The sequence below is a fragment of the Salvelinus alpinus genome, chromosome 22 (assembly GCF_045679555.1).
Source record: "Salvelinus alpinus chromosome 22, SLU_Salpinus.1, whole genome shotgun sequence".
Classification (NCBI taxonomy): domain Eukaryota; kingdom Metazoa; phylum Chordata; class Actinopteri; order Salmoniformes; family Salmonidae; genus Salvelinus; species Salvelinus alpinus.
The window spans coordinates 22934208-22948392 of NC_092107.1; positions in this window are offsets into that span (position 1 = coordinate 22934208).

The window sequence follows — 14185 nt, forward strand, 5'->3', positions numbered from 1 at the left end:
GTAACTAATAAGACAAAACCAACAAAAGGAAAAAGCGATTGGGGGCAGTAGACCGGTGACGACGACCGCCGAGCACCGCCCGAACAGGAAAAGGAGCCACCTTCGGTAGTAGTCGTGACAGTACCCCCCCCCCCCCCGACGCGCAGCTCCCGCAGCGCGCCGACACCGGCCTCGAGGGCGAGGCACAGGGCGATCCGGATGGAGGCGATGGAAATCCCTCAACAGTGACGGATCCAAGATGTCCCCCACAGGTACCCAGCACCTCTCCTCCGGACCGTACCCCTCCCAGTCCACGAGGTACTGCAGGCCCCTCACCCGGCGTCTCGAGTCCAGAACAGCACGTACTGTGTACGCCGGGGACCCCTCGATGTCCAGAGGGGCGGAGGGACCTCCGGCACCTCACCTTCTTGCAGGGGACCAGCTACCACCAGCCTGAGGAGAGACACGTGACACGAGGGGTTAATACGACAATAGGAAGGGAGTTGTAATCGATAACACACCTCGTTTATCCTCCTCAGGACTTTGAAAGGCCCCACACACTGCGGCCCCAGCTTCCGGCAGGGCAAGCGGAGGGGCAGGTTTCGGGTCGAGAGACAGATCCTGTCCCCCGGTACAAACACGGGGGCCTCACTGCAGTGGCGGTCAGCGCCCCTCTTCTGCCATTCACCGGCTTGCTTGAGGGATTCCTGGACGGCCCTCCAGGTCCCCTTGGAGCGCTGCACCCACTCCTCCACCGCAGGAGCCTCGGTCTGACTCTGATGCCACGGTGCCAGGACCGGCTGGTAGCCCAACACGCATTGGAATGGTGACATGTTCGTGGAGGAGTGGCGGAGTGAGATCTGGGCTAACTCCGCCCATGGGACGTACCTTGACCACTCCCCTGGCCGATCCTGGCAATACGTCCTCAGAAACCTACCCACCTCCAAGTTCACTCTCTCCACCTGCCCATTACTCTCGGGGTGATAACCAGAGGTCAAGCTGACCGAGACCCCCAGCCGCTCCATCAACGCCCTCCACACTCGGGATGTGAACTGGGGACCCCGATCAGAGACGATGTCCTCCGGGAACCCCGTAGTGCCGGAAGACGTGGGTAAATAGGGCCTCCACAGTCTGTAGGGCCGTAGGGAGACCGGGCAACGGGAGGAGACGGCAGGACTTAGAAAACCGATCCACAACAACCAGGACCGTAGTGTTCCCCTGAGACGGGGGAAGCTCCTAGCTGCCCAGATATACTCCAGATCACGGTGGTCAGTCCAGATGAGGAAAGGATGCTTAGCCCCCTCAAGCCAGTGTCTCCACACCTTCAGGGCCTTGACTACAGCTAACAACTCCCGGTCCCCCACATCATAGTTACGCTCCGCCGGACCGAGCTTTTTCGAAAAGAAAGCGCAGGGGCGGAGTTTCGGTGGCGTGCCCGAGCGCTGTGATAGCACGGCCCCAACCCCAGCCTCGGATGCATCCACCTCCACTATGAACGCCAAAGAAGGGTCCGGGTGCGCCAACACGGGTGCATCAGTGAACAGCGCCTTCAACCGATTGAAGGCTCCGTCAGCCTCTGCCGACCACCGTAAACACCGTAAACACCAATAAACAGCAATCCGGACGCACTTAAGCGTAGTGGGTGCGGAGTCAGGCACAGGAGGCAGAAAGTACTGAGTAGTGCTTTATTAGGCAGAGGGAAAATACGTGCGCGCCAACACTCACGGGCACAAACAAACACCATACCCAAAACCAGGACCTAACAAGTCCAGAGGGATAACCCCAAAACAAAAAAACGCTACCAAAACACTACCACACACAAACACAGTGGAAAAAATAAGCCCGCACAAAGAGCAGCTTAAATAGCCCAACTAAACGTAAACAAGAAACAGGTGTAACTAATAAGACAAAACCAACAGAAAAGGATAAAGGGATCGGTGGCAGCTAGTAGACCGGTGACGACGACCGCCGAGCACCGCCCGAACAGGAAGAGGAGCCACCTTCGGTAGGAGTCGTGACAATGCCCTAAAACTGGAAGCTTTTGGCCTATTCAGAGTATTGGTAAATCACGTCTTCATATATGCACTTTTTATAGTTATTTTTGTGTTTTTTATTTTTGTGTTTCCTACGCTCAATTTATGTAATTGTTTCACTATTATTTGCTACTTTGTAGTGCAAGGCTCCCTTGTAAACATTTGAGCAGGGCTCCCCTGCTAAAATAAAGGTTACATCAGAGTGAGTTATAGTGACATTCAGAGAGCCTGTATTGCTTGCGCGCACACTAAAATGTTTTATGGACCTAATTGTAATGACATGTCATTTAATGGTAAAAATATGTTTCTTTTTAACATGTCATGATTTTTTCATCTGCTTGTCAAACAAATGACTTCAAAATGTAGGCTACCTGCTCACGTTCGTCCACTCCAAAATAATTTCAGCATGCACCCACCATTTAATGAATGGAAAGACTGAGACATCTGTTACAAAACACCAAAAAGTGTAATAGTTTATGGCGATTGTCATTAGGTCTACACTCTTGTAGCTTGAATTAATTGATGTGTCTTGCTAATATATTGACCTTTTTTGCAAAAAAAAGTCAGGCCACGTGAAAAGGGGATGAAATATGGGACGGTCCCAGGATGACAAGTGTAGCCACATGTTTTTAAATGTTTTATTACCATGACAGAGAGGGTGGGGTGTTTGTTTCATTTGGAATAAGCTTTTATTTTCATATTTACCACTGTAGCAAAATTGCACTTAAAAAGAATAGGAGAATATTTAAATGTGCATTATTTAGAGCCCCCCAAAAGTTTGAACATTGTTGCATTTTAAGGGAGCTCATCTCTCATTCATTGGGCTGAGCCCACCCTGGCCCCCCGTAAATCACACTTAGATAAATAAAAGTGAGTGTGTGTGTGTGTGTGTACTGTATAGCTATTAAGCTACGGTACCATGTCATGAGCACACGGCATAGCATTCTGCGCCATCAACAGCAGCCTAGTTGAGAGGTACAGGATGGAGGTTAAAAGGGATGTTGAACCCTAGTTTGGCCTGATCTAGCCTTTTGGGGACGAGATTTGGTTGGGGGGCCCCCCACCTTGTGGCAAAACATTTGAGTGTCCCCTTCTTGACGATGGAGAGAAAAAATGTAAAGTTTCCTGCAATTTTAAAGACTTTGCCATGGGGTGTTGATTCAACATGGGCCTGATGATGTAAGCTGGCGCCGACAGAGATTGGTCGCCTCGCTTTGAGTCCTTAGGAAACTATGCAGTATTTTTATTTATTTATTATTTATTACATTGTCAGCCTAGAAAATCTTAAGAGCTATTACATACAGCCGTGAAGAACTATTGGATATAAGAGCGACGTCAACTTACCCACATTACGACCAGAAATACGACTTTCCCGAAGCGGATACTTTGTTCGGACCTTAACACCTCTTGAGAATACAGGGGGTGCTATTTTCGCATTAGCATAATTTGCTCTACAGATTAAACTGCCTCTTATTCAATTATTGCTCTTACTATATGCATATAAATAATACCGTTGGAAAGAAAACAATCTCCAGTTTCTAAAACCGTTTCAATTTTGTCTCTGAGTGATTCAGAAGTCATTTCACAGCACTTTCCATGACCAAGAACATAAAATCAAGATGTTTTGTGCTGGCTTCAAAGCTCTGCCTATATATGGTCATGCCTCCTATGACCCGAAACACAACTCACTGGCCTTCCTCTGGGTGTCTAGAGGACGTCAGAGGAAAAATTTCTTGTCTATCTGGGACTGACGTGAAATGAGAGCAAAATCTTTGGCATGACCGACAACTTCCGGTTCTTTGTTGCATGGAAATTGGAGCTACGTTTGTCTTCTGTTGTGCGGCCATTATTATCTCCGTGTCGAAGTTTGTTTGATACATGTGACCAGATCATCGTAATGTATGTTTTTTCAATATAGTTTAAACAGATTATTTGATTTTTTTAGGGAGTTTTGCGGTGTTCAGTTGTTAGATTTTAGTATCGTTTGAGAAATACGTGCCACTCGACCGGTACCTGTGCTAAATGGAGTGAGAAAGGAACATTTCTGAACGGAACCAACGACTCATCTTGACAAAGGACACTTTGATCAACATTCTGATGAAAGATCAGCCATAGTAAGACCCAATTTACGATTTTATATCATATCTGTTGTGCATGTGAACTGGACGTGGGCGCCTAGCCGAATCTGCCTGGTAAAAATATCGTGTCCTCCGCTAACGTGGTTAGCTAATAGATTTACATATTCTGTCTTCCCTGTAAAACATTTTAAAAATCTGAAATGGTGGCTTTATTCACAAGACCTGTATCTTTCATCTGGTGTCTTGGACTTGTGATTTAATGATATTTAGATGCTACAAGTTACTTGTGACGCTATGCTAGCTGTGCTAATCAGTGGGGTGAGTTGGGGGGTGCTACCGGATCAGGGTTGCTGACTCGTGAGAAGTTAACCCAGGACATTGGATCTAATCCCAGAGACCCAAAACAACATCGACGAAGGAGGGGGAGATGGAGCGGCCTCCTGGTCAGACTTCGAAGGCGTGCACACCACCCACCTCTTCCAAGTATATTACTCGCCAATGTCCAGTCTCTAGACAACAAGGTGGACGAAATTAGGGCAAGGGTTGCCTTCCAGAGAGAGATCAGAGATTGTAACATTCTCTGTTTCACAGAAACATGGTTCTCTCATGATATGTTATCGTAGTCGGTACAGCCACCGGGTTTCTTCATGCGTCGCACCAACAGAAACAAACATCTCTCTGGTAAGAAGAAGGGCGGGGGTGTATGCTTCATGATTAAGTAATAATAACAACATACAGGAACTCAAGTCCTTCTGTTCACCCGACCTAGAATTCCTTACAATCAAAGGCCGACCACATTATCTCCCAAGAGAATTCTCTTCAAATATAGTCACAGCCGTGTATATCCCCCCCAAGCTGATACCCTGACGGCCCTCAAGGAACTTCACTGGACTCGATGTAAACAAGAAAACATATATCCTGGCTGCATTTATTGTAGCTGGGGATTTTAACAATGCTAATTTGAGAACAAGGCTACCTAAATTCTATCAGCACATTGAGTGTAGCACTCGCACAGTCAATACACTGGACAACTACTACTCCAATTTCCTCGATGCACATAAGGCCCTCCCTTCAGGAAATCTGACCATGACTCCATCTTGCTCCTACCATCTTATAGGCAGAAACTAAAACAGGATGTACCCGTGACTAGAACCATTCAACGCTGGTCTGACCAATCGGAATCCACGCTTCAAGATTGCTTTGATCACGCGGACTGGAAAATGTTCCGAGAAGCCTCAGAGAATAACATTGATTTATACGCTGACTAGGTGAGTGAGTTTATAAGGAAGTGCATTGGAGATGTTGTACCCACTGTGACAATTAAAACCTACCCTAAACAGAAGCCATGGATAGATGGTGGCATTCGCGCAAAACTGAAAACGCGAACAACCGCATTCAACCATGGAAAGATGTCTGGGAATATGGCTGAATATAAACAGTGTAGTAATTGCCTTCACAAGACAATCAAACAAGCGAAATGTCAGAATAGGGACAAAGTGGAGTCGCAATCCAAAGGCTCAGACACGAGACGTATGTGGCAGGATCTACAAGCAATTACAGACTACAAAAGAAAACCAGCCACGTCAAGAACATCGACGTCTTGTTTCCAGACAAACTTAACACATTCTTTGCTCGCTTTGAGGATAATACAATGCCACCGATGCTGCCCGCTACAAAGGACAGCGGGCCCCCCCTCTCCTTCTCCGTGGCCAACGTAAGTAAGACATTTAAACGTGTTAACCCTCGCAGGGCTGCTGGCCCAGATGACATCCCTAGCCGCGTTCTCAGAGCATGCTCAGACCAGCTGGCTGATGTGTTTACGGACATTCAAATCAAATCAAATCAAGTTGTATTAGTTACATGCGCCGAATACAACAGGAATACAGCCTTAAAGTGAAATGCTTACTCTCTGTGTTAGTGATGGCTGTTTAAAACTTCTTGTCACTATAGGGGGTGCTGTTTCAACTTTGACATTTATCGTTCCCAAATTAAACTGCCTCGTACTCAATTCTTGCTCATACAATATGCATATTATTATTACTATTGGATAGAAAACAATCTCTAGTTTCTAAAACCGTTTGAATTATGTCTGTGGGTGAAACAGAACTCATGTCTGCGCCACATAGCTATTGTTAGCTGCTAGTTCCAAAGTTGAAGAGGACGTTTTACAACCGAGCAACGATTATTTTGGACAAAGGACAACTTGCCCAAGATTCTGATGGAAGTTCGCCCAAAAGTAAGAGCTATTTATGATGTTATTCCGTATTTATGTGGAAAAATGTAAAAGGATTTGTCCGCCATTAATTGCGGCACTAGTCTGGCTAACGCACACTGTATGTCTAGTAACGTTAATTTAAAAAATCTAACACAGCGGTTGCATTAATAACTAATGCATCTTTCATTTGCTGTCCAACCTGTATTTTTTAGTCAAGTTTACGATTATTTATCGATTAGATTAGGTGCCTCTCCAAGATGGCGCCGGCCAGAATGCATGAAATGTTGCTACTGATCACATTGTATAACCACGATTTGTGCTGCTAAATATGCACATTTTCGAACAAAACCTATATGCATTGTGTAATATGATGTTACAGGACTGTCATCTGATGAAGTTTATCAAGGTTAGTCAAATTATATATATTTTGCTGGATTGTTAAGATCGCTAACATTTGCTGCTGGTAAATGCGGTTGTGTTTCTGGCTATTGTGGTAAGCTAATATAATGCTATATTGTGTTTTTGCTGTAAAACACTTAAAAAATCTGACATATTGGCTGGATTCACAAGATGTTGGGCTTTCATTTGCTGTACGCTGTGTATTTTTCAGAAATGTTTTATGATGAGTAATTAGGTATTTGACGTTGGTCTCTGTAATTATTCTGCCTGCATCGACGCTATTTCAGATTGCAGCTGCAATGTAGAACTGTGATTTATACCTGAAATATGCACATTTTTCTAACAAAACATATGCTATACAATAAATATGTTATCAGACTGTCATCTGATGAAGTTATTTATTGGTTAGTGGCTATTTATATATTTATTTGGTCGAATTAGTGATGGCTACCTATGCAGGAAAAAAATGGTGGAGAAAAAAAAGTTGTGTCTTTTGCTATGGTGGTTAGCTAATAGAAATACATATTGTGTCTTCCCTGTAAAACATTTAAAAAATCGGAAATGATGGCTGGATTCACAAGATCTGTATCTTTCATCTGGTGTCTTGGACTTGTGATTTCATGAACATTTGATTATATGATATCCCTGTAGCTTTAGGCTAGGCTATGCTAGTCTGCTTTTTTGATGGGGTGCTCCCGGATCCGGGTTTGTGACTCGTTAGAGGTTAACAGTCTGATGGCCTTGAGATAGAAGCTGTTTTTCAGTCGTCTCTCGTCCCCGCTTTGATGCACCTGTACTGACCTTCCCTTCTGGATGATAGCGGGGTGAACAGGCAGTGGCTCGGGTGGTTGTTGTCCTTGATGATCCTTTTGGCCTTCCTGTGACATCGGTTGGTGTAGGTGTCCTGGAGGGCAGGTAGTTGGGCCCCGGTGATGCGTTGTGCAGACCTCACTACCCTCTGGAGAGCCTTACGGTTGTGGGCGGAGCAGTTGCTGTACCAGGCGGTGATACAGCCCGACAGGATGCTCTTGATTGTGAATCTGGAAAAGTTTGTGAGTGTTTATGGTGACAAGCCAAATTTATGGTGACAAGCCAAGGTGCTGCTGCGCCTTCTTCACCACACTGTCTGTGTGGGTGGACCATTTCAGTTTGTCCGAGATGTGTACGCCGAGGAACTTAAAACTTTCCAACTTCCCCTCTTGACCCATCAATGTGGATACGGGGCTGCTCCCTCTGCTGTTTCCTGAAGTCCACGATCATCTCCTTTGATTTGTTGACATTGAGTGTAATGTTATTTTCCTGACACCACACTCCGAGGGCCCTCACCTCCTCCCTGTAGGCCGTCTCGTCGTTGTTGGTAATCAAGCCTACCACTGTAGTGTCTTCTGCAAACTTGATGATTGTGTGGGAGGCATGCATGGCCACGCAGTCATGGATGAACAGGGAGTACAGGAGAAGGCTGAGAACGCACCCTTGTGGGGCCCCAGTGTTGAGGATCAGCGGGGTGGATATGTTATTACTTACCCTCACCACCTGGGGGCGGCCCGTCAGGAAGTCCAGGACCCAGTTGCACAGGGCGGGGTCGAGACCCAGGGGTAAGAGCTTAATGACGAGTTTGGAGGGTACTATGGTGTTACATGCTGAGCTCTAGTCGATGAACAGCATTCTTACATAGGTATTCCTCTTGTCCAGATGTGTTAGGGCAGTGTTTAGTGTGATTGCGATTGCATCGTCTGTGGACCTATTGGGGCAGTAAGGAAATTGGAGTGGGACTAGGGTGTTAGGTAGGGTGGAGGTGATATGGTCCTTGACAAGTCTCTCAAAGCACTTCATGATGACGGAAGTGAGTGCTACGGGGCGATAGTCATTTAGCTCAGTTACCTTCGCTTTCTTGGGAACAGGAACAATGGTGGCCCTCTTGAAGCATGTGGGAACAGCAGACTGGGATAAGGATTGATTGAATATGTCCGTAAACACACCAGCCAGCTGGTCTGCGCATGCTCTGAGGACGTGGCTGGGGATGCCGTCTGGGCCGGCAGCCTTGCGAGGGTTAACACGTTTAAATGTTTTACTCACGTTGGCTGCAGTGAAGGAGAGCCCGCAGGTTTTGGTAGCGGGCGTGTCAGTGGCACTGTATTGTCCTCAAAGCGAGCAAAGAAGTTGTTTAGTTTGTCTGGGAGCAAGACATGGTGGTCCGCGACGGGGCTGGTTTTCCTTTTGTAGTCCGTGATTGACTGTAGACCCTGCCACATACCTCTCGGGTCTTAGCCGTTGAATTGCGACTCTACTTTGTCTCTATACTGACGCTTAGCTTGTTTGATTGCCTTGCGGAGGGAATAGCTACACTGTTTGTATTCGGTCATGTTTCCGGTCACCTTGCCCTGATTAAAAGCAGTGGTTCACGCTTTCAGTTTTGCGCGAATGCTGCCATCAATCCACGGTTTCTGGTTGGGAAATGTTTTAATAGACGCTGTGGGTACAACATCACCGATGCACTTGCTAATAAACTCGCTCACCGAATCAACGTATTCATCAATGTTATTGTCTGACGCTATGCGGAACATATCGCAGTCCATGTGATACATCATCACTGCTGGTAATGTGCAGATGGATGGGCAGAAGGGGAGAAGCCAGGGTGCTGTAGCCCCAGATAAAACGGCGATAGAAATTGGCAAATCCCAGGAAGAGTTTCAGCTGCACCCTGGACGTGGGTTGGGGCCAATCCACCACCGCTCTCACCTTTCCGGGATCCATCTGCACATTACCAGCAGTGATGATGTATCCAAGGAAGGAGATGGTGGAGCGATGGAATTCGCATTTTCTGCTTTCGCTAAATGCTGGTTCTCCAGCTGGAGGACTTTTTGGACGTGGAGAACGTGTTCTTGAGCTGTGCGGGAAAAGACGAGGATGTCGTTGAGGTAGACAAACACGAACCAGTTCAACATGTCGTGGAGAACGGCGTTAACCAGGGCCTGGAACACAGCAGGAGCGTTGGTCAGACCGAATGTCATCACCAGGTATTCACCAGGTATAGTGTCCGCTAGCCATGTTGAAGGTGACTAGTCTTCCACTCGTCAGCTTCCCGTATCCACACCAGATAGTAGGCGTTCCGCAGGTCCAACTGAGAGAAAATGGTGGCTCCCTGGAGCAACTCAAAAGACGAGGCGATGAGTGGTAGCCGGTAGCGGTTCTTAACCATGATGTTATTGAGGCACCGGTAGTCGATGCACGGGTGCAGGGTTTTGGCCCTCTTCTCCATAAAGAAGAACCCTGCCCCGGCGGGGGAGGCAGAAGGACAGATACACCCTGCAGCCATTGCCTTGGTCTCCGGACTTTCCCCGGGGTGGTGTAGTGCCCGGGAGAAGGTTGATCATGCAGTCATAGGGTTGATGCGGAGGAATCGAAGTGGCCTGGGCCTTGCTGAAAACCTCCCGGAGGTCCTGGTACTCTGCTGGAAAGGCGGTGAGGTCCAAGGCTTCTTCCGAGCCTACAAGAAGACGTCCCGGGGCAGGGTGTGGCGACTTCAGGCAATGAGCGTGGCAGAACCACTCCAGCCAATGATAGCACCAGCAGTTGATGAGGGGATTGTGCCGCTGGAGCCTTGAAAACCCTAATACCACAGCTACCTGAGGAGACTTGATGAGCATGAACTGTATAGTCTAATTGTGGTTCCTTGACACTCGCAGGTTCATAGGAGTGGTATTGTGGGTGATTCTGCCTATAGAGCGCCCACCCAGAGCTCTATTGTCCATGGGAATGGGGAGGGGCTGACTGGGGATGCCCAGCTCTGACACCAGGGTAGTGTCCCTGAAACTCTCATCGGCCCCAGAATCAATGAGTACCCGGGGAAATTTCGACTGGTCTCACCACCACAGGATGGCATGGAGAGGGGTATGAGTAAGGGTAGAAGGACAATTCTCCCTATGGCCCACCAGAGTACTTGTGCCTAATGATGAGCCTGGTATTTTAATGGACAGGTAGACACATGATGACCGGTAGTCCAGCAATACAGACAACTCTTAGTGTTAAGTCTGCGTAAACTTTCGGCTGGAGACGAGCTAGCTCTGCCGAGTTGTATCAGCTCTGGAAGGGGCGAATTGGCAGACCTCAGAGACTCCCGGGGGAACTCCGGTAACCTCTGATTCTCTTGGAAATGTATGCGCCGGGTACGTCTGGGATTCATCAGAGGCGAGGTGGGATCCTTGGGCGAGGGAGTGGGACCGGAATCAGACCTCCTCTCCCTCCTACATTTCCATAACCACCCATCAATCCGGATGGTCAAGGCGATGAGCGATTCAAGATCAATAGGCAGCTCCCACGCTGCGAGCTCATCTTTAACCTCTTCCAATAATCCGTGGAGGAATGTGTCGAACAGGGATTTCAGGTTCCAGGCACTCTCGGCAGCCAATGTGCCGAAATCAACATCATAGTCTGCCACACTGCTGGAGTCTTGATTAAGCTGGAGTAACTTCCGTACAGCCTCTCTCCCAGACAATGGAGAATCGAAAACCTTTCTCACCTCAGCCACGAACTCTTCCAGACTGAAGCACACGGCAGGTTGTTGTTCCCACATTGCCCTAGCCCAGGTGAGGGCCCTCACGGACATTAGCATTATGAGGTATGCTATTTCGAGCGGTCCGAGGGAAAGGACGAGGGATGCAGCTCGAAGATGAGAGAAAACAGGGAGAGAAATATGGGACAGGTTCCTGACTCTCCAGCGAAGCGTTCCGGAGGAGGTAAGCAGGGTTCTCGGCAAGCTGGGGTGACCTGGGGAGACTGACAGCGGAGTTACTTAGGGGCTGGGCGGTTACTGTCTTGGCTGGCTGCCTAACAGACAATCTGCGAAATTGCTCCAGCAATGTATTCAAAGCATGGTCATGGTGTTTGCCAATGTCTGGAATACTTCCATAAGACCTTAAAGTAACTCCTCGTGAAGAAGAGATGGCGTTGCGGAGCTGGTCCAAGTCTGCTGGGTCAGTCATGGCCAGTTTGTACAATCAGAACTCAGAATAAGTTGCAGATGCAGACAGTTTGAATCACAGAAGTTTATTTACAAACCAAGGGGCAGGCAAACAACAGGTCAATGGCAGGCAGAAGTCGGTAATCCAGGACAGTGTCAAAAGGTACAGATTGGTAGACAGGCAGGCAGAATGAACAAAACCGGAAGAACTAGAAAACAGGGACTAAAGAGAACAGGAGTACGGAAAAACACACTGGTATGCTCGACGAGATAAGACGAACTGGCAACAGACAAACATAAAAAAACAGATCAGAGTCCAGGAGGTACATTGTGGCAGACAGGCTTGAGGTCAGGGCAAGCAGACTGGAAAGGCAGGCGGGTACAGAGTCCAGAAAAACAGGCAAGGGTGGACTAGCAAAAGAGAGAATAGCAAAAGCAGGAGCACGGGAAAAACACGCTGGTTGACTTGAAACAGACAAGATGAACTGGCACAGAGGCAGGAAACACAGGGATGAATACACTGGGGAAAATAAGCGACACCTGGGGGGGTAGAGACAATCACAAGGACAGGTGAAACAGATTAGGGTGTGACAGTACCCCCCCCCTCCCTATGGGCGCCACCTGGCATCCTACCTGGGCACGTACCTGGCTGACTGGGGTGTTGGCGGTGAAAATCGGCGATTAGGGCCAGGTCCAGGATGTCTTTAGCAGAAACCCAGCACCTTTCCTCCGGGCCATAACCCTCCCAGTCAACCAGGTACTGGAAACCCCTGCCCTGTGGTTGAACCCTCAGGAGGCGTCTCACCGTATATGCTGGCTGGCCATCGATGACCCGGGTGGGAGGGATGGGCCTAGAAACAGAAGAAAGAGGACTGTGAGACAAGGACTTAATCCTGGACACATGAAAAGTGGGGTGAACGCGGATGGTACGGGGCAACAACAGATGGACAGCAGTGGGACTAATGGCTCTAGAAATGGGGAAAGGACCAATGAAACGGAGGGAAAGTTTATGGGATTCTACCCAGAAGAGTAGGTCTTGAGTGGACAACCATACTCTCTGCCCAACCAGACAGCGAGGAGCCAGAGTCCGGTGGCGATCCGCTTTTCGACGATACCTGGAGGTGGTCTTGAGAAGAACCCCCCGAGCTCTTCTCCAGGTACGCTGACAGCGGCGGACAAACATCTGAGCTGAAGATATGTTGACCTCCACTTCCTGCTCTGGGAAGAGTGGGTGTTGATACCCCATGGAGCATTTGAGGGGGATAGTCCAGTAGCCAAGCAGGGGAGAGTGTTCCTGGCATATTCCACCCAGACCAGTTGCTGACTCCAGGTGGTGGGATGACTGGCAACAAGACACCGGAGTGCCGTCTCCATATCTTGATTGGCTCGCTCCGACTGGCCGTTAGATTGGGGATGAAACCCAGAGGACAGGTTGGCTGACGACCCGATAAGAGTGCAGAAAGTCTTCCAGAATTGGGACGAGAACTGAGGACCCCTGTCCGAGACAATGTAAATTGGGAGTCCATGGATTCAGAAGACATTCTGCACCATAAGCTGGGCTGTCTCCTTGGCTGAAGGTAACTTCGGAAGACGGATGAAATGGGTGGCCTTGGATAATCTGACAACCACTGTTAGGATGGTGGTGTTGCCGTATGACAGAGGAAGCACAGTTACAAAATCCAGGGAAATATGGGACCATGGGCGATGAGGGACAGGGGAGGCGAGACGGAGCTTGCCGCGGAGTCTTGCTTTGTGTGCACACCATCCATGCGGTGACGAAGGCCGAGACATCAGGAACCATGGTGGGCCGCAAGAAGCGTTGACGGAGGAAAGCCAGTGTTCGACGAGTACCAGGATGACAGGTAAGCCTGGAGGAATGAGCCCATTCCAGAATCTGAGACCGGACTGAATCCGAAACAAACAGCCGGTTAGCCGGACCACCCTCAGGGTCCGACTGGGAACTCTGTGCCTTGCGACCCAGAGCCTCAATTTCCCAAACGACAGAAGCCGCCAAACAAGGGACAGAAAGGCAGGGAGGATGGTCTCAGACTCAGAGGGAGTGGCAGTGGAAATGTACAGATGGGATAGAGCGTCTGGCTTCATGTTCTTTGACCCTGGTCAGTAGGAGATGGTGAAATTTAACCTGGTAAATAACAGAGCCCAACGAGCTTGCCTTGGGTTGAGACGCTTGGCAGTACGAAGTTATTAAAAATGTTTATGATCCGTCCATACCAGGAATGGAGTTCCGCCCCTTCCAGCCAGTATCTTCACTCCTCCAGAGTCATCTTCATAGCTAGGAGTTCCCGGTTCCCAACATCATAGTTCCTCTATGCAGAGTTGAGACGATGGGACATGAAGGCACAGGGATGACGTTTTTTGTCCTGGACGGATCGCTGGGAAAGAACAGCCCCTACTCCCACGTCGGAAACATCAACCTCCACCACAAACTGACGAGTTTGGTCCGGATGGATGAGGATAGGAGCAGTAGTGAATTGCTGCTTAACCTGTCTAGGGCCGCAAC